Raw genomic sequence first — 20,351 nt, forward strand, 5'->3', positions numbered from 1 at the left:
AAAGGGATACCAAGAGGCGTCTCCACCTTGGCCCACTCTCAACTGGAGCTCTGCGTCCCCAGGCCAGAGTCTCACGAAGTTCCCTGAAATACCCACTTCCAACAGCCACAGCCCTCACAGATCCCTGGGGAAAAACTTGCTACCTTCTGCAGCCTCGGCTGTGTTGTCCCGTGTGCATTTCATCCAGCAAAAGTTCCTTACCAGGGCCAACTGTGGTGGCTCACGCCTGTAATCCCAGCACGTTGGGAGGCCAAGGCAGGTGGATCACCTGAGGTCAGGAGTTTGAGACCAGCCTGGTCAACATGGTAAAACTCTATCTCTACTAAAACTACAAAAATTAGCTGGGTGTAGTAGCAGGCGCCTGTAGTCCCAGATAGGAGGTTGAGGCAGCAGAATCACTTGAACTAGGGAGACAGAGGTTGCAGTGAGCCGAGATCGTGCCACTGCACTCCAGCCTGGGCAAAAGAGCGAGACTCCGTCTCAAAAAAAAAAAAAAAAATTTTCTCAGCAGGCTCGGCCATGGAGGCTGTCCCCATCGACTCTCAGGGCTAACGACATCTGCCCCCACCTATGTTTGTTTTATTGTTAATCTTTCCATCCGTTTCCAAGAGAGAAAGAGAATCTGGACAGTTCATAGGAATAATAATATAGCTACTAAACCAATAAGGCACTAATTACATGCCAAGGACAGTCTGCACTCCAGCCCGGGCGACAGAGCGAGACTCCGTCTCAAAAAAAAAAAAAAAAAAAAAAAAGAGTTTAACATTATCAGTCCATTTCATGTTCATGAAGTAGATACTATTATTAGTATTATTGCCATTTTGCAGATGAGGAAACTGAGGTGCAAAGAAGCAAGTTGTTCACGCCCTGTCACACAGCTGCTGAGCGTCTCCAATGATTAAACTCAGTCCAGCTGCAGGGTCTGCATTGAGTGCACCCTAGATGCCCCTCCATTTGCTGCAGAGAACAACCCCAGCTACAGTGTGATCCCGCATTTAGGTCCCCAGATGTTAGAGAAGGAAGAACATGGGAAATGGTAGGGCAAGCTTCAATTCTGGCTCCGACAAACAATCTCAGAGAAGACCTGGGACCATGTGGCGGTTGTAAAATAAACAGGTTGTAGAGGCAACAGCCTTTTCTTTCATGTGTTCCCCCAAGGCCCAGGCCAAGACTGATGGAGCAGACGCCACCTCTGCAATGACCGGGAAAAGCCCTTGAAATGGCCTTTCCACACGTGCTTCAGAGAAGCAGTTGGCAAAATCATCACTACTTCCTTGCACGAGAGACACAGGAAAACGTCTTGACCAAGACTTAGGCTGCCATCAAGCACTCGGGTTTCAGAGTCTACCTCTTTCTTTTAGTCATCTGCAGCAAGCTCAGTGCGGTGTTTTCTCCGTCTCAGGCACAATATAAAGCTTCACTTGGCAAATACAAAGCGTGTCCCCAGAGTACTAAGTCACTATCCTATAGCCAGTGCCCAAGAATCACAGAGAGATGAATGGTGATGTCTTTTGGGTGGTGGAAGACACCACAGAGCTACTTGAACACCCTTCTTTGATGCCACCTCCCCACTCTACTCTGCAGCTGTGTGATCCCACCCAACCTCCGCAGCGCCCCCGCACACACACACACACACACGCCCTAAGCTAGTGTGAATCTTCTCTGGAAGCCACGGAAAAATCACTACCATTGTTTTCTCTAAATGGGACTCACTCCCAACTGTCTAGTCTCTAACTACCAAAATGTTAACTTCATCGCCAAGGAATCAAAGTTCTTAAAAGATGTTGCCCAATTAATTCTATGACACATAAACAGAGGTGTTTGTGAGGTTTCTGCTTTCCTTAATTAAAGTTCTCCATGGAGAAATAAACAAATACTCTCCACTCAACGACATTTAGATAAGAGGTTGGGAATGCTTCACCATCTAAGGCACAGAAACTTCTAAGTGTCAGGAGGTATGTGATTCATTTAGGAGATCCCATGGTCTTCCTGGGTGATCTCAGGCAAGTCTCCATGCCTCAACTGACTTTTCCAATCTGTAAAATCTCGCAGGGATATTAAGATCAGTCAAGGAATGTCTGTAAAGTGCTTTGAACTCCTAGAGTTAGACATTAAATAAATACCCAGTGTTATTAGAACTCCACTGGGGCACTAGAATGTTCGAAATGGGACTTATTATAAATACTCTCTGAAGTTTGCCAAGAATAAATTGAATGGGCAAAGGCAACATACTTGGCTGTAACTTAATCCAAACTTGGCTTATTTGCCAAAACTTGGCATCATGATACATGAATAGGGAGTTCTGGAGAGAACATGAAAGGGTTCTATTATTCTGAGCCAACAGTTTAACCACATTTCCATATCTTCCATTTATTTGTTCCGTTCGTTAAATTGCTGCATTATAGAGGAAAGCAGAAGTACAAAATAAAACTAAAGGACCATAAGCCTGTTTGCATTTTCCTACAGTTAATATGACTGAATGTAAACTGGTATAAAGACCAGAGAATCAACCCCCATGTCAGTTGACTAAGATGGATAGAAACCAAGATTCCCCTTTTTAAGTTCACACAGCAAAAACTACAGCAGTACTACACAGCCTTTGCATGACAATAATATTTCTCTGAGTCAATCAGAGAAAGCTATGCCTACAATCAAATTAAGTGTATTTTGAAGTCAAACATCTTATAAAGAAAGCATGATTTTCCTTGCATTAGAAGAAAGTTTAAAATTGCAAGTTCAAAACTTTTACATTGCTTTAAAGTGTGCACTATGATTGGGAATTTTCGTAAGGACATGACATGAATGAATTATCATTACTAAGAAGCAGGACATTCATTCTGTGTCAGGAAATCAATCAGGAGACATCCCAAGGTGCAGAGAAATTCCCAAGACTTGGAGATAAGATTTCTGGAGTCTGATCTCACTTCTGCCATGAACTAACTGTATGAAAAGTTAAATCTCCTTCTTGAGCCTCAGTTTCCTGATCTGCAAAATGAAGGGAGAGATCCAAAGTACTCTCTTCTCCAAACAGCCATGTTTCTCAAAAGCATTGCAAGTAAGAATGCAAGCAAAGTAATACATTCCTGGAAGGAAATAGCCCCAAACCAAGGCTTATGCCCTCACTCATACCCAAGAATAAACTTGAAATGACATTCTCTAATCAGCCTTGATGTCTAAGTTTTTTCCCATCACCTGCTGACAGAAAGAAGAAAATGACTTCATCTTGACAAAACGCTGGGTATTTTCTGCAGCAAACCTCAGTCCCTGTGTGTCAGAGTTTAAATTCAGCACATATTCTGAATTCTTGCATCCAAATAAATACTTAGAGGTACATGTCCAGATATGTTTCCTAGGAGATTAAATTCCCCTGTGATAGGCAGCAGGGTTTGCCCAAGAGAGACTTTCACATTCACTGAGTTGCATATTTTCTGGAATCATAAATGCAGAAAAATTATAAAGTTCCAAATGACTACTTCAATAAAGCAGTGCTATTGGGTATTTTTTTTTTTAATCTTGAATGCATGCTTTTGGCAAATCAGAAAACCATCTGGATTCTCTAACTAATCTTAGGATGGAAAATAAATGCCCACCAACACGGCCTTGAGGAAAATGTGGGTGTTGGAAACAACACATGCAACCAGATCAACTTTGCACAAGTTCACTTTCTTCCAAGCTCCCAGCCCTCAAGCCACAGGAAAGCCGCTGCCGCCACAGCCAGACAGAGCTTTAATTGGGGTCTGAGCTTCGCTCGTGCTGCGTGGCTCCAAGAAAATCTATTCTTTAAAGTCTGGGGGAGAAACTGCAAGCTTGCCCAGTCCTTCAAGAGAAAATAAATGCCAGACATCCGGGCCCTTAGGAAGCTACTGGCTCCTAGACAGTGAACTGTGGTCGTTGGATTCTGAGGGTCTGAGGATGACTACACGCTCCCCAGGTGTCACCCTCCTTCCCTCTAGACAGGAGACTGGACAAGGCAGAGTCTCACCCACAGTGTGTAACAGGTAGAAGAGTCCTTGGAGGCCCTGTCTCTGCCCCACGTTGAGCTGGTCTGTGGCAGGATGGGAGCAGCACCCAGTCTCCTGATCTTCCCAAGGGCTTTCCAAGCACAACATCACCTAGAGCAGGGGACCCCAACCTCCGGGCTGAGGGCTGGTCCATGGCCTGTTAGGAACTGGACTACACAGCAGGAGGTAAGCAGTACCGTCTGAGCTCTGCCTCCTGTCAGATCCACGGTGGCATTAAAGTATCGTAGGAACACTGATCCTTCTGTGAACTCCACACCAGAGGGGTGTAGGTTGCACGCTCCTTATGAGAATCTAATGCCTGATGATCTGAGGTGGAAGAGTTTCATCCCCAAATCGTCCCCCCACCTCCCACACCCTCCGTGGAAAAATTGTCTTCCATGATACCGATCCCTGGTGCCAAAAAGGCTGGGGACTGCTGACCTAGAGGGCTCATTAAACACAGGGTCTCTTGGAGAGTTAAATGAGATAATGCACCTAGAACTCTTAGCACCAGGCCCCAAAGCATGGAGGAATGTTGGCTATTGTTATTACTAAAGATGTGGATTCCTCTGCCCCTGTGGTGCTGCCCTCCCGAATACTTCACACCATGACATCTGTGGGGCCTGCCAGGTACCCTAGATTCAGGTGTGCATGACATGCCCCAGAGCCAGCAATTTGGGAGCCCCACTGGTCTGTGCACTGGCCAGCCTGTGAACAAGAGCTCCTCATCCCCAGCACGGCTGGACAGTGAGTAATCAGAATTCCTTCACCATGCACTGCGATAACCCAATAACCAGTACTAACTATAAATCACGAAGGGAAAACTAATCCTATTTCATACCCCTGTGTGAACTCAGCGTTCCTGAGAGCATCCTGTCTTGTGAATTCCCGCAGTCACCAGAGGAAGCGTCCGGCGTCCACCTCATTGTTCTAGCCATCCTGACATCAGGCTAATCTCAACGCAGTCGCCCCTCATCCCCTTTCCACATCCTTGCCCAGAAAGGTCAGTCACCTGCTTGCTTCAGAGTCAAGGTAGGTGCTTTCTAGCTCTGCTCTGAACTTTGGAATGTTTTCCTTCTTGCAGAAGGTGGTGGAAGGAAGTGGAAGTTATAGCTGACAACCACACACACTCACATGTGCACACCCACTCACACACACACATGCATGCACACATGCATACCCACTCACACACACGTGAACACACTCACGTGCACACACACACACTCACACACATGTGCATACCCACACCCCCACACACACGTGTATGTACTCACACATGCACACCCCCACATACATGCACACTCACACACGTGCACACATGCACACCCACTCACACATGTGCACACCCACTCACACACGTGTACACCCACACACCCCATACATGTGTACACACTCACAGATGTGCACACTCATGCACACCCACTCACACACATGCACACCCACACACTTAGATGTGCACACCCACTCACACATACACACCCACACACACGCACACCCACAAACTCACAAATGCACACACTCACATGCACACACATGTACACACACTCACACACACGTGCACACCTCCCCCACCCTCACACTTCCATATTCACATGTAGATACCCCCACACACCCACAGTTGTGTACCTGCTCAAATGTGTACATATACTGGTATGTATTCACATGTGTACACACATGTTCACACTTTGATACACATGCACACACAAACTCACACCTACACACCAAAACACAGAGGCAACCTATAAAAATGCATGCTGACAATATGGGGTTGCTGCCCAAATCCCTATACTTGGGCAATCACTATCGGGCCTCTCCCATCCTCAGGTCACAGGGGAGCTTGCTCAATGTACGCCATCACAATGACAATATTCAGGTTTACTAGACAAGAATCATCCAGCCTCTTCCTACATTTGCTCAACTTACCCCACAGCTATATGCGGTTGTGCAAGGAGCAGCCTTCCACGGCCTCCACTGGCAGAGCAGGCTGGAGAGGAGCCTCCCCTCACTCGCAGGCAGAGCCTGGGTTTTTCAAGTTCTAGCTGTACCTGGGGATCTTCCTTGAGCTCCACCCGACTTGGAAGGGTCCAAACTCCCTGCTGCTCTCTGAGTCTTCTTTTTAATTTTGTTAAGATGAGGCTTGGCAGCTCAATGAGCTGAGCACCCTGATTCGTATTACTTCTAGAACACTGACACTTCCCTTTCAAAAATGCACATGACAACATTTCCAGCAGCAGGCTTTAGTGTTTCACATGCGTAGGAATTCCACTTCGCTGACACCAATAGGCTATCAATTTATTCCGTGTCAGAAAAGCAAGACTGGTCCTGAAATGGCACTGTCAGGTTTGGGGCAGATCCTCAGGCCACGCTTGGTGTTTGTGGCCATGTCTTCTTCCCTGATCTCTTCCCTGATGTCCGGGGCGTCCCTCAGTCCCTCCACTTCAGCCAGAGTTGATGCCAGGCACCACTTGCCTCGTATACGCCACACACGTGAGGGCTCCTGTGCCCGTGGGAAAGACCTGCTGGAGCCAAGACCTGTCCTCCGCCCCAAGTGTGGCCACTGCCCCAGGCTTCCCCACAGCCCCCGCACACTCAGCACAGGCTCATTGAGCAGCTGTCAGAGACCGGGTGTGGTGCAAAGACAATCAAACCTGAGGAGGGGTTGCTGCAGCAGCTGGCCCCCGGGAGAGCGCTCTGGTGAGGTGGGCTCAGGTGCCAGGGGCTCTGAGGGGCTCCCAACTCCAACAGGGGGTTAGGAAGGGCTTAAGGGATGATATGGGGTTACTGCCCAAATCCCTGTACTCTGGGAAATCACTAATGGGACCTCCTCCCATCCTCAGGTCACCCGGGAGCTGTAAGCATGGGAGCCGAATCATGACAGGGAAGCAAAAGCATGAACCCATTTATGCATTCGTTCTTGTGAAATTATTTATAAAAGCAAACAACAGATGAAAACAGCTGCAATCATCTACCAGGACTGCAGTAACAAGTCCCCAAACTGGGGGGCTTAAGCATTTATTCTCTCACAGTTCTGGAGACCAAGATGTTTAAGATCCAGGGAGGGCAGCACTGGTTCCTTGCAGGGCTGGAAGGAATTTTTGTCCCATGCCTCCCTTTGGCTTGTACGTGACTCCTGCCTGTGCCTCCTCATGTCGTCCTCTCTCTGTGCCTGTCTCTGCCTCCGAGGTTCCATTGTCATAAGCCCTGCCTGTGTCTCCTCATGTCATCCTCTCTCTGTGCCTGTCTCTGCCTCCGAGGTTCCCATTGTCATAAGCACTCCAGCCATTAGATTCTGGGCGTATCCCAGTGACCTCATTTTCACTTGATTACCTCTGTAAAGACCCTCTCTCCAAATAAGGTCACATCTCAGGGGTGAGGACTCCGACATAAGAATTGAGAGACACAATTTAAGCCATAACAATGTCAAATGGCAATGATGAGTCAAATAGTGGTAGATTATAAACCATTTCAAAGACGGATAAGAACACCACATAGGAACACAGAGAATGCTTGGGCTGGGATGTGAAATGATAGAAAAAAGATGCAAGGAAATATAGACAAGTGAAAACCATGACTATTTTCAGGTCAAAAGTTCATACATGATCTTTGTCCTTTTTTTTCCAAATGTGATGTGGCTCAATGACATTTACAATGTGTGTTGCAGCCATTGTCCTGGCAGCCATAAGCCCACGTCCTCTCGCTGCTCTGGGAAGCCAGGATCCGACGCACACAAACGATCCTTTCTGTCACTGAGAGACTGGCCAGGCAAGGAGGTCCAAGTAAAACTCAACAAAGTATCCGGGAACCCTGCAAATCTCCTCGCCGTAGTACAGCAGCTTCATCATCAACAGATTGGTCACAAAGACCACAACCAGGAACTCTACCTCCTACCCACAGACGGGCTGGGACAGCAAAAGTTTCAAGCCTTTCTACACCCTGAGATCTAGGAGTTCTGTCCAGATAATGCCACTCAGTCTGGAAGAGCAGGGCACATGCCTGCCCTTAGGCCTGGGTGCAAGACTGCACTGAAAGGAACAGGAATGAAGTGAGACACCCTGGCATCATGGCGTCCTGTGCCATGAAGACCCCGGCCATCCCAGTGGGCCCATTAGCCTGACATGAGGGAGAATGACTGCTACATGTCCAGTGGCTCCCTGAGTTGGGCCATTCCTGGCTCCTTACGAATTCCAGCTGCCTCTCTGGGATGAGGGAGCCCCACGTGACTGAGGGACAGTGAACCTCTCCTGGACCTGCTGGCCATGTAGCAGGGGGATGGGGACTCTGGTGTGACAGATCCACCAGATGTCTTGGGCTCAGAACATGTGGCCAGGCCATGGTGACAGCCAGTACACAGAGGAGTCAGTGACACTGCTCCAAGCCAGGCTCCGTGTGGGTGCAGGGTGCCATGCTGGCCAGGAAGGTGGTGAATGCCAACTGGAAGTGGCGGCAGCTGCCTCCGCCCCTCTGGCAGGAAGTTTGGGTTTGTCTTTGAAGGCAGATTGCTACTCTACTTTGGTAAAACCAAAATTCTCTCCCAAGATGGGGATGTTAGAGATATTCAAGAACTAAACTGTTTGTGTTCAGTAAAGAAGGTCAAAGGCTGCCTTTGTTGCAGGCAGATTCGTAACTCAGAAGAGAATCACGACAGGGAGAGCAGCTGGCCTTGGGGACAAGGAGAACCCTGTTCTCCCTCTAAGCGCTTGGGGGTCGTGGACTCTGGCAAGGAGGGCATGGCCAAGGCAACCCCAGCAGAGAGGGAGGAGGAAGTCACCTAAAACACAGCTGCAGGGGTGAGGTGAGTACCAGGGGAGCCAGAAGGTTTCACCCTAAGCAAGGCGCATCTGGGAGTAGGAGTCCTCAGATCTGGGAGACCTCGCTGAGCTGACTTGCCCACATCATAAGCTCCCCATTGCCCTGGACTTTAGTCAGGTTGTGTTAGATGTGACAGCTCTGTCTTTGCTTGGCTTTGAGTCATCGAGGGAAAGGGTTGTGTCGCTGATGGGTAGAAGCTGGGTGCAGAGGTAGCAGAAACTAGCCTAGAGATGTTCAGAGGGGCTCTGCAAGGGCCCTGAGCCAAGGTTCAGGGGGACTGCTGGCTGCTGTGGCCATGACCGCCAGGATGGTCTTGGAACAGGCATCCCTGGGATCACTAGAAGTGTGGGGGGGAATCTGGCCGAAGAATGAACTTCGTGCAGCCACACGGGATGGGGGTGTGGACTGGGATGTGCTTATCAAGACACCCTCTGGGAGCTCGGCACAGCGGCTCACACCTGTAATCCCAGCACTTTGGGAGGCCGAGACGGATGGATCATGAGGTCAAGAGATCAAGACCATCCTGGCCAACATGGTGAAACCCTGTCTCTACTAAAAATACAAAAATTAACCGCCATGGTGGCATACACCTGTAGTCCCAGTTACTTGGGAGGCTGAGGCAGGAGAATCGGTTGAACTTGGGAGGTGGAGGTTGCAGTGAGCCGACATGTCACTGCACTCCAGCCTGGTGACAGAGTGGGACTCCGTCTCAAAAAATAAAAAAGAGGCCCCTTGGGACACAGAAGTCAGGAGCTCCAGAGCATGGTAGGGTCTTGGTCCTTATCACCTGGACCACTGACCCATGAGAGTTAGGAGCAGCTAGCGAGGGAGTGGCTCCAGGTGTCAGGAAATGCCAGGTGATACTGTATAATAACCTAGCCCCACATCTCAGCCTAAATAAGGGGGTGTTTCTCACTTAGACACATGTCCCCAGAGGGACAGCTGGGGCTCTCAGCCACTCTGAGAACCAGGTCAATGGAGCAGCCTCCATCTCAAACTGGGCTCAGGGAAAAGAGGGCCCTGGAGGGTCTTACTTTGGCAAATAAATGCTCCACTCCCAGATGATGCACATCTGCTCACAACTCTGGACTCGTCATGTGGCTCCACTGACCAGATGGACATTAGAGGTACAATCCCACCAGGCCCCAGAAGGCAGCAGGGGACACCACTAGCTGCCCCTCCAGAGGCCTTCTGCGCTCCAGCGAGAAGCTGCCCTGTGGCCTGGTGTTCGTGGTCGCCGCTGCTCCCCGCCTGGCCTTCTCCTGGTAGGCGGAACATCTTGTAGATGGAGAAGGTATCACCAAATCTCCAACCTCCCCTCCAGCTGCCAGCTCCAGCAGAATGACAGGGGCAGTTTCCCCAGGTGGGCAGAGTTTGTGTTCTGCCAAGAACACAGTGAATTTAAACACCGCCAACTTGTGTGGCTGACTGAACCACAGTAGAACAGCCCCGTGCCTGCATCCTGGGGTGTGCAAATTTACTCAAGTGTGTGCCGTGACCCACAGGTCACTCCGAACTTCCACTGTAGCTTCAACCTACAAGAAAATGATTCGTCCTTGATATCCTAAGGAGAAGACTTAAATGGAGCATGAAACGGAGACGTCCTTCATCTTGAACTGTTATTTTTTTTCTTTCTGCTAAGTACAGCAACACAATTCCATCAGTAAATGTAGAAATTCCTCATTGAGTAAGAACTCTCAGCCACAAAGCGATGTCTGTCTGTAATTACATTTAACCCTCACACTGTAGCTGCAGACAGCAGTCTGCAAGTCCCATCAAGGTTGAGTGATGCGTGGCCTCAAATCATTCCAGTGACCTTCCCTCCGACTCTCCCAGGTTACTTTTGCCATTTGATGCAGATTCAGCAAGACAAGCTCCCACTAGCCCAGAGGCACCCAACCAGTGACTGGAGGGTTGAATCCAGCTCTCAAAAGTGTTCTGTCTTCACTATTTTTAAAAATTCTATTAGTTGCCAATATTTTTATGATTAATTTTAATTGGAAATATTTAAAAATTTTTCACGTTTTAAGATACACAGATATCTGGCTTCCCCGGACAACCAAAGTGATCCAAAAGCCCTGGGTTTGCATCTCTGCTTGGAGAACATCAGACGGAGCCAAGGGGCTAGGCGTGGTCCGTCCTCCTCCACTCCCCAACCCTCCCATGCCACCCGCTCCTCCCTGTGACTTGCCTGGCCTGAGACAGCTAAGGCTGTGACCCCTGGAGGGTGGTGCCATGAAGACGTGCTCTTGGTACCCCAGCCCCCAGCCCCCAGCTTGATGCCTGGCTTGTGGTGGGGGCCAATGGTGCTCATTGAATGAATGATTGAACTAGTGGGTATTGACGTAGAGAAATGTGCTGGACCTTTCTGTCAGGAGCTTGCACTGACACCTCAGCTCAGCCTCTTACAGGGTTTTTGGCCATTTGTGTATAAAAATATACATAGAGTCTGTTAGATGGTAGGGAAGATACCCAGGGGACTGTGCCTAGCTTAGCAAACCTCTTGGTACTTCCCTTTGTCTGGCTGCTCAGGTGAACCAGGGGGTCCTCCCTGCATCTCAGCCCATCCTTGGGGTCAGCAGAGGCAGTGACGAGAATTGCTCTCCTCCTAACACCTGTTCTCTCAGAGACGGCACCTGTGGGCAGGTGGGTACCACAGGCAAAACTCACCCCATTAAAGGCAGGAGAAGCTATAATCCCAGCATTTTGGGAGGCTAAGGCAGGTCAATCACTTGAGCCCAGGAGTTTGAGAACAGTCTGGGCAACGTAGCAAAACCCCATCTCTACCAAAAAATACAAAAATTAGTCAGGTGTAGTGGTGCTCACCTGTAGTCCCAGCTACTCGGGAGGCTGAGGCTGGAGAATCCCTTGAACTCAGGAGGTAGAGGTTGTAGTGAGCCAAGATCACACTGCTGCACTCCAGGCTGTGCTACAGAGCAAGACCTTACCTCAAAAAAAGATAGTGGAAGCCACCCTGGCCTTGGATCCCATGAGAATGCAGAGAATTCTTAGCAGCCGAATTACCCATGATACCAAGGACTTTGATCAGTTTCCCGTTGCTGCTGTAACAAATCACCACAATGTAGTCTAAAACAACCCACATTTACCCTCTTTCAGTTCTGGAGGCCGCATGTCTGACATGGGTCTGCAGGGCTGAAGTCAAGGCATGGGCAGGACTGTGCTCTCTCAGAGGCTCTGGGGAGAATCAAGTCCCTGCCTTTTCCAGATTCTCAAGGCTGCCTGCATTCCTGTGCTTGTGGCCTCTTCCATCCCCATAACCCATAGTTTCATCACGCTGTTCTCTGCTTCCATCCCCGAATCTGCTCTCCTGACCAACTCTTCGTCCTCCCTCTTCTGTATTCAAAGACCCTTATAATGACATTAGGCCCACCTGCAAAATCCAGAATGACCTTCCTATGTTAAGACGAGCTGCTTAACAACCTCAAGTTCATCTGCAACGTTGCTTCCCCTCTGCCCTGTAACTCACGTATCCACAGTTCCCAGGGATTAGTATGGGAACATCTTTGGGGGCTCTTATTCTGCCCACCACAGTCATATTCCCAGGAGTAATGAGATGAGACAATGGAGAAGTCCTGCCTGCAGAAATTTTCATTCTAGCAAATACATCCCTGAGCAAACGCAAACACAGATTATGGTAACCCAGTGCAACTGTGATTCCAGCCAGCTGAGGCCAGTCTTGAAGGGAAAATAGATGCAATTCATTAAACTCAAAGGACTCTTCATCAAGTGCTCACCATGGGCCAAGTGCTACATCAGATGCTTGGAGTAAGAGGATAAATAGGAGAGAGCTGCCATAACAGAGCTCACGGGTTAGTAGGGAACAGTCCCAGTGGCTGGGGCCTGGTGCCATCCACATTCCCATAGCAGGTGGGGTGGGCCAGTGGAAAGACCCCAGGCTTTAAGCCATGTCTTTGGGTAAATTATTCACTTCTGTAAAGCTCCACCAATTTAGCAGCAATGTGGAGATGAGAATGGCTACTTCCTAGGGTGTGGTGGGGAGGGAGAGATGCTGCAGGTGCTGCCTCATGCATCACTGCACAAGGCTATGTTGAGCACACAGTGGCCACGTGGTCACTGGAGTGGTGGCTGAATTTCCACACAAGCCACATCAGAGCAGTTCCAGTCTGTGCTCCTGTCATTCCATCCTTGGTTTTCTCTCCCTCCTTTGATCTTACAGAAGCACCAACTTCTCCCTGCCCCATCACTCATATCACTCATGACTCACTCATATCACTCATGACTCACTCATATCACTCATGACTCATCTGCCATCTTTTTTCTTTCTTTTTTTTTTTTTTTTTTGAGATGGAGTCTCACACTGTCACCCAGGCTGGAATGTAACGGCATAATCTCGGTTCACGGCAACCTCTGCCTCCCGGGCTCACGAGATTCTCCTGCCTCAGCCTCCCAGGTAGCTGGGATTGCAGGTGCACACCATCAAGCCCGGTTAATTTTTTGTATTTTTAGTAGAGACAGATTTTCACTATGTTGGTCAGACTGGTCTCAAACTCCTGACCTCGTGATCTGCCCACCTTGGATTCCCAAAGTGCTGGGATTACAGATGTAAGTCACTGCACCCGCCTCATCTGCCATATTTTAACTGAAAGGAAGAGGAGAAAGGCAGCTCCTTAGACAACCATCTGGGAAGGCCAGTCCTGCAGCCCCTTAAGGAGCTGTCCTTCTGAAATTGGCGCTGTCATTGGTGGTCCCTCAGGCTGGCTGTACAAAGAGTGTGGTCCCACTTCAGTTTGGCCAATTGTTAGCTATGTGACCCCAAACTATCTGCATAACCTCTCTGGTCATCGAGTATGATACCAGGAACTGGACCAGTCAAGTGTGCACATTTTGTTTTTCTTTTCTTTAACAGTAGGACCCTTTCTTCAGCAGAAATCTTGAGTAAAATCCAGTATGTGAAACCAGTCAGAAGGAGATGTCAAGGACTGAGAGCCCCGCCTCCTGGCGACCCATCACCTCCCTCCTGCTGCAGAACTCCTGGGTGGCCCTCGGAGGAGGCACAGGTTGAAAGGCTCCCACCTGAGTGGTCCTAGAAGCCCCTTTAGCACTAGGACTCCTTGAGCCTCTGCCTTCCAGACCCATGGGCTGTCCTGCGCTGTTTTTCCTGTTGGGTTTTTAGGTTGGTTGGTTGTTTTGTTTGTTTGTTTTGTTTTGTTTTGTTTTTGTCACCCAGGCTTCCGTGCAGTGGTGCAATCTCGGCTCACTATGACCTCCATCTCCCAGGTTCAAGCAATTCTCCTGCCTTGGCCTCCCAAGTAGCTGGGATTACAGGCACCCACCACCATGCCCAGCTCATTTTTGTATTTTTTAGTAGAGATGGGGGTTTCACCATGTTGGCCAAGCTGGTCTCAAACTCCTGACCTCAGGTGATCTGCCCACCTTGGCCTCTCAAAGTGCTGGGATTACAGGTGTGAGTTACCATGCCAGGCCTTTTCCAGTATTTAAATTGAGATTTTGTATGGATTTGTAGACCATTTAGAAATAATAATAATAACCCAGGGAAGTGTGAAATGCTTCTGTATCCTCTTCTCCATTGTCAAGTTTGCCATGATCCTCACTCACATGATAGCTTCGGGAGGCTGTTGCCTTAGTGCCTTTTCCGATTCAGACCAACGACAGGCTTCTTCTAAGCTCGGTTGACAGCCCTGGGTCTACTGTGTCCCCTAACAATATCCTGTTTCTGTGTGTGGCCAAACAAAACAAAACAAAAAACAAAACCCATGATTCACCCAGAAACTATGCCTAATGATAGACAAATTAAATGGCTATAACTTGTTGTAATTACTTAATAAAGTTTGTCGAGCGCTTAAGAATCCATCTGGATGAAAGAAACATTGTTAATGTAAAACATGATTACAGCAACAACTACAATCATGCCAAAATTCCAGAGTCCCACCCCCTCAGTAAAGAGCATGAGCTGTGCCCTTGGTATTCCACCACGGGATGCTGCCATGCAAACCAGCATCCCCGCCGGCTCCTGTGACATCCGCCCACGCAGGGTGTTCGCTGACAAGCAGGGTGGAGTGGGAGGTGTAAAGGAAAGAAGTGCAGTCCTCCAAAGTGAAATTATTCCCTTGTCTCCATTCTGTGAAGGCTCGGAGAGCTTGCTAAAATGTCAGCCACGTGCCTCAGTGATTAGGGCTGCGGTTTGGGCAGCCTGTCAAAGATTTCCCCAGGCGACGCTCAAGCCCCTTCTCAGCCCAGCGCAGGAGGTTCGGTGTTTTTACTGCAGGGCAGTCCAGAGTTTCTGGGAGAGCAAGTGATATCTTATAAGCCATCCACACACCCTCATTCCCCACATGCATCCTAAACTTGAAGTTAATGTTCTGCCTTTTCTTTTTCCCATTCGGGGAGATTCGTAGGTTTGGCTAAGACAGCCTGTCCCACTGACAGGACCCTAAAGCCAGTCCAGCTGGGAGAAGAGCCAGGGAGGCTGTGTTCGTGGACTTGAAGTGTCTAACAGGCCTGCTCCTGGAATTTCATCCCTCGCTCTCCCCACGTCTCCCCCCAGCCCAGCGTGAACTTCACTTGTGCCAAAAAATCAACTGCGTAAGAACAGGATTAAGCAGGAGGCTGGAGGCAGAAGTAAAGAAAGTGCATGAATGAAACCTCAAGATTTTCTTAACTGTGTACTCACCAAGAGCCAACAGAGGGGAGCTTATGAAATTTCACTAGGTGAGGCTGTGTGAGTGCTTCCTCGCCAAGTTCAACCTCACCATAGCTTCCCCTCAACGTTTCTAAACCTGCCCTCTGGAATCATACCAATCAAGCCGAATCTCTGAATGAATGTGCTTATGCCCAGCGAAGCATAGAAGATGACTGCTGGGCATCCAAGTCTTCCCTTTCCCCAGATGAATTTTCATGAGTCTCCTGTCCCTTGCTGCCCTGACAGTTCGCCACCCACTCATCATGTTGTGGGTTGACCCCAGTTTAGGGGTGCTGCTCCCACAAGTAGTTTCTCGAGCTGCTCTTTCCCTGGAGCTCTCCACTCTGATGCTGGAAGGGCTTCAATTTTGGGGTAGATGAGAATTTCTCAACCTTAGCTCTGTGGATCTTTTTGCCCAGAGAATTCTTGGTTCCGGGAGGTGGTCCAGTGCATGGTACGATGTTTAGCAGCCATCCTGGCCTCTACCCAGCAGATACCAGTAGCAACCCACTCTCCGTAGTGACAAAAATGTTTCCAGGCATTGCCACATGTCCCTTGGGGAGCAGAGTCACTCCTGACTTAGAACCACTGGGGTAGAAGGTTTGATTCGGGTCCCTTCAACTGAAAGGTTCTAACATTTCATGATTCCACAAACTGCCCACTTCCAGATGATTTTCTCAACTTCCAGATGATTTTCTCAAATCATCTGCTCAGTTCAGATTGTGAAACCGCTAAGAACACAAGACTACTTTGAAAAAAGGAGCTGGTATTTTGAAAGTTCTCCATAAGTAATAAAATGATGATGATGGTCAAGCTAAAATTGCAAAAATGCCCAGTCCCCTTAAAATGAAAGCAGCAGGAAGAGCGGCAGCCCCAGGAGGAGGGAAGGATTGGCAAAACTGAATTCCTGGAGGACTTCCCTCTTTGGCCAGCTGGGTTCATAGCAGACAGCTTAGCAAAGGAACGTCACAAAACGTTCTTTCCGCCTGAAAACGGTGGTCTCCTGTAATTTCAGCTGGTGAGAAGAAGGAGGAAATAAAGGAGCCAATGTTTAAACGAAATGCAATAGAATCACTTAGAATCCTTCTGATCAATGGCTGGCTGGCTGAAACAAAATCTTTAAAAAAAAAAAAAAAAAAAAAAATTGAGAGCCAGCCTTCTGAGTCCTCACTGCTGGCTGAAATATAGCCAGAACTGTGGATTGGTTTAAGAGTCTAGGGGAAAGTCTGACCTGAGATTTCAAAGCATCCCATTTTAGCCTGAAACTAAATCCTAAATCCACAGGAAGAAAGACCATGCCATCCACGTCCAATGCATTGTGAAATTTCATTCCCGGAGCTCAACATTGGATACCAACTCAAGGAGATAATTCCTTCCCTTACTGGCTGCCTCTGAGGCCTCCCGGAAAACATCTGTTTGGCTTGATTTTCTTTTATATGTTCAGATCAGTGGCTAGGACTAACAGGAATGCTTTTAAACAAGCTCCTGCCCTGTTCTCATTCCTCAAGCTTTTCTACCTGGACCTTCACGGTGAGGCCCACACGGGTGTGCGTGGGGACTGGGTGTGAACCAGCTTCCCCACTCACACCTCCTGAGGACTTTCTGTTGTCCCAGGAGCTCTTGTCTCTGTCTCAGTTCCAAATGCTGGGTAATTCTGAGCACACAAAAAGGACCCAGAGCCGAGAAACATCCCTGGTCCCAGAAGTCAACAAAACCAGAGTGAGAGTGAGAAAGTCCCAGATGCAAAGGCTAATGAGAAAGCAACCAAACCCCCTGCAGGCCCTGGCCTACATTCCAAAGCCTTATTGTTTTCCAAAGCATTTCCTCTGAAGTGACCTGTTTACCCTCTGAGTCCCTAGTGATGGAGAAGGGCTGAGTATCTACCTCCTCACTGTATTCTATTCTAGCCTAAGCAGCCATGTGCTGGACACTTAACAACCTCAGGGGTGAGTGGGGTGGAGGAGCCCTGACTGATAGCACTTGCTGATTTTCATGGTATCAATACTCCTTCCATGGCCAATGTCAAACTACCAGTGTGGAGTCAACTGGCTCTCCCAGTACCTGCAGATTTAACAACAGTTCTTGTAAGCAAGCGCGAGTCATCTCCGGCATTCCAGAGTCTAGGGCACCCTGCGCTATGTAACACCCCCCACTCAGAGCTCCGACACACCTTATTTACTCTTGTCTCATACATGCCAAAGGGTTAAAAACATTTTTGGCAAGAGAGCCAGACATTTTGGCTCTGTAAAAGGCAAAAGGGGAGTTTGAGTATATTTTAGTTTGCTTTTTTTTTTCTTTAAATAAGAGAAAGGGTGACTGCAAAATAGTGCAGCAAACTCTAATGCACTCAACTGTGAGTTCTAGAAAATACACACTGTACCCACCATCAAACACTGCTAGATTCTGATCTCCCAGAAGAGGGAAAGGTGGTTTATTTCACTTCAGTTCTTCTCAACCAGAGAATGGCCTGCCTCATAAAATGAGGCTAATCTTTATTACACATCAGAATTGCTTTTACCCATTAATTTTTTATTGCAGTTGAATATTGATAGTGTCTCCCAAAATAACTGATTCTACTTTACCTACTGTCATGAACTTATTTTATAATTTTAGATGTATCTTTAGTGGCAGTAAGAACAAAAATAAAGTAGCTTTGTAGCTTGACTTGAAACATTAGGGTCACTGCTTCCTCAACATTTAAAAAATGACCACTTTTGATGAAACTATGGTCATAGGATTGCAATGTATGCTCTACTAGAATTCTCCAGAGCAAAAAGAAAAATTGAGCAAATGGGAAATTCAGGACTAACCATCAGGAAGAGAAATGGCTTAGCACACATAAAAGAAACTCAGTAATAACCTAGTCAGGCTAGGAAATGATCTTTAACATAACACATCAAATAACATAAACATCCAAATCAACCTGAAGCCCCTTCCTTCTCACTCATGTTTCACCCTCATGCTTACGCCAGATCAAAAACAGCTGGAAAGAGTGGGGAAATAAAGGGAAAAAGTGCCCATTCATTCCCCAAGAATTTCAAGGAGACAGTGGGCATGGCTTTATCCTGATGGCTGACCAAACTGGGTCAATTTTTAATCTCTTCACTTAACCTAGGGCTCGGGAATGGGGGCAGAGAGGGGTGGGCAATGGGAGATAAGAATGACTTCAGAGCTGATGGCTGGACTCCCTCTCAAGCAAACTCACCAAGCGCTCTTAACTTGGAAGCAGCTGAGGTCATTCTGTAATTTGCTAGGCGGGTCTGCTATCATGCATCGTTTAATATAAAAGGCAACTCAAGAGCCAACACAGCAAGGTGGTGCCAAGACTCAGTCACCATTAATGTGCATAGTAAAGGCCAGCAGACTGCATAGTTCAGTTACAGCACATAGTCATCAGTCATGTCTGCTATAACCCAAAGACTCCCTGAGACAGCCCATAAAGCCATCTAACTCCGACTGTTTACCGAGGTTAACCTAAGAACAGTGATTACAGCCACGGAGTTGACACACGTAATTAGGTTAGAAAAGCTCTCTAAGTGAAACTGAAGACAGACTCTTATGGAAACAGATGTTTATCCCACTAATGTTGCTGGGTGTGTGCCGTGCGGTGTGTCTGTGCAAAGCTAGGGTGTGAGCATCCTTTAACTCTCTTGCCTGATTCCAACTCAGAGACCTCTGTGTACTGGAACATGATTGCACTGCCCCAGGGCCAGCCAACTGTGGCCCAAGAGGTCATGCCTACCTGGTGCCAGACTCCTCACCTTACTTGCAACCTTGGACTTACACCAGGCAGGGACTTACACCAGTCCTACAGAAAGATACCAGCACAGCCAGCATTGCCAAAGAAAATGTGGGTAATCAGAGTAGGATGGCATTCACTCCTTAATGCCCTCCAAAATGCCATTTTCTACTGCACAGCTGGAGAAGGAGCCAGTCACAGAGGAGGCTCCATAAGTGGGGAAATGGGATAAGCCAGAGGAGGCAGCATGCAAAAGGCTGTCAGTGGGCCCTCCTCCCTGCTCATGTAGAGAAGGAAAAGAAATGGTGATGTGGAAGAAAGTGGTGAATGAGAACCAGGGAAGGAGATGCCAACACCTCACTCCACCTCCACCGCCTCCAACCAGCTTTCATTCTGGGTCACAAGTGGGAGAAAGAAATCCTGCCCCACACCAAGGGATCCTCACTGCTCCCAGGAGCAACCTAGCATGGAGCACTAGTTCTGCACACGTCCCAGGTTTCCTTAAGAAATGCAAGCTCCCAGAGGGCTAGGGAGGGAGAGCATTAGGAGAAATACCTAACGTAAATGACGGATTGATGGGTGCAGCAAACCATCATGGCACGTGTATACCTATATAACAAACACATTCTGCACATGTATCCCAGAACTTAAAGTATAATAAAAAAAATTTTTAAAAGAAAAAAAAGTGGGAAACCAATAATCTAAGAATGAGGAGAATGACCTCCTTTTGAGTACTCTGTAGGTTTTACGGCACCTCTATTTGCCAGCGTAAAATGAAAGTAATACAGTCTTTGTGCACATTTATATTGAAAAAAGAGCCCTAAGGTTGACCTGTAAACTATAGAGTTATTAGGTCCCCTTTGTCTCTGTTTTCTTTTCTGCGTGCTTTAAATCTGCTGTTACCTTTCTACTGAGATAAAAACCACTGTTGGGATCTAATACGTTTTTGTTTGTTTGTTTGTTTGTTCTGTAAGCTGGCAAATTTGTATTTATCTCATGGCTAAAGTACTGAAGTAAAAAACTATAGAATCTTAAAAAAGAAAGAGAGACACAAAAGAAAGAAAGAAAGAAAGAAAGAAAGAAAGAAAGAAAGAAAGAAAGAAAGAAAGAAAGAAAGAAA

The sequence above is a fragment of the Rhinopithecus bieti genome, unplaced genomic scaffold, assembly GCF_001698545.2.
Source record: "Rhinopithecus bieti isolate Rb0 unplaced genomic scaffold, ASM169854v2 scaffold_19482, whole genome shotgun sequence".
Taxonomy (NCBI): Eukaryota; Metazoa; Chordata; class Mammalia; order Primates; family Cercopithecidae; genus Rhinopithecus; species Rhinopithecus bieti.